Source organism: Dendroctonus ponderosae, unplaced genomic scaffold, assembly GCF_020466585.1.
Source record: "Dendroctonus ponderosae isolate FM_Combo_2020 unplaced genomic scaffold, Dpon_F_20191213v2 Dpon_F_20191213_1, whole genome shotgun sequence".
Classification (NCBI taxonomy): Eukaryota; Metazoa; Arthropoda; class Insecta; order Coleoptera; family Curculionidae; genus Dendroctonus; species Dendroctonus ponderosae.
The window spans coordinates 35,117,187-35,118,571 of NW_026017110.1; positions in this window are offsets into that span (position 1 = coordinate 35,117,187).

The following is a 1,385-nucleotide window of genomic DNA, read 5'->3' on the forward strand; positions in this document are numbered from 1 at the left end:
ATTATAATTTTTACAAAATAAAGTCTACAAAAAAGTATTTTCTTTCTTTCTACAGGTGAAAAATTCATGTTTCACGGGTGAGAAATAAATTTTTTAATTCTATTCGCATCTAAATGCCTCTTTATGGCCTACAAAATTTTCTCTAATCTATTAAGATGATCGAACTGGATACATATAATTATGATAGAAAACATTAACTTATTTATATAGGCCTTAGACCACTTGCATTTTTGTTAATTGTGCATCATGATCCACCAGCATTTGCAATAAAAATATAACTAATCAATAAAATAATCATAAATTTAAAAAGATTCCACCACTGTTTTACATTTCAGTTTTGTGACGTTTTTTTAGAAATTAGCAAAAATTCCTAAACCAACAGCAACGTATAAAAATTAGCCTATTTATAAGCCTGAGCAAAATCCTAAGAAATATAACTAATCAATAAGATAATCATAAATTAAAAGAAATTCTACCACTGTTTTACATTTCAGTTTTGTGACGTTTTTTTTACAAATTAGCAAAAATTCCTAAACCAACAGCAACGTATAAAAGTTAGCCTATTCATAAGCCTGAGCAAACTCTTGAGAAGCAGACTTTAAAAACTCCACAATGGCTATTTTATTTGTCCGAGAAATTTCCCGCATAGTTTCGATAATTTCATGATGCAAAACGGTTAACTTCTTCCAGAAATCAACTAGCTTTGGCACCTCCTGAACATTATTGCCTTATAAATTAGGGATTCTTTTCAAAATTTCCTTGAGATCTTCAAAGGTGGCCTGAAGCTGCTGGAATTCCTCCTGAGATTATTTACGATAAATAAAGCTTGAATTACGTGGATGCTGGAACGAAAAAAACCTTTCGAAAATTGCACAAACGAGCTTTGTTTGAAACAACTTTGCCAAGATCCTTGAAATCAAATGAATGTAAAACGCCATTAAGTGTGCATAGAAAACTTTTAATGCGATCAAGTTGCGCATTCACAAAAAAAGATAATTTAAAAATGCTTGAACTAGAATATGAATTTGATGAGAAATAACAAAATTACCCGTTTATAAACTACACTATATTTTTTTATATATATTATAACTTTTACAAAATAAAGTCTACAAAAAACTATTTGCTTTCTTTCTGCAGCTGAAAAATGTATGTTTCACTGGTGAAAAATATATTTTTTAATTCTATTCGCACATAAATGCCTCTTTATAGCCTACAAAACTTTCTCTAATCTATTAAGATGATCGAACTGGATACATATATTTATGATAGAAAACATTAACTTATTTATATAGGCCTTAGACCACTTACATTTTTGGTAATTGTGCATCATGTTCCACCAGCATTTGCAATAAAAATATAACTAATCAATAAGATAATCATAAATT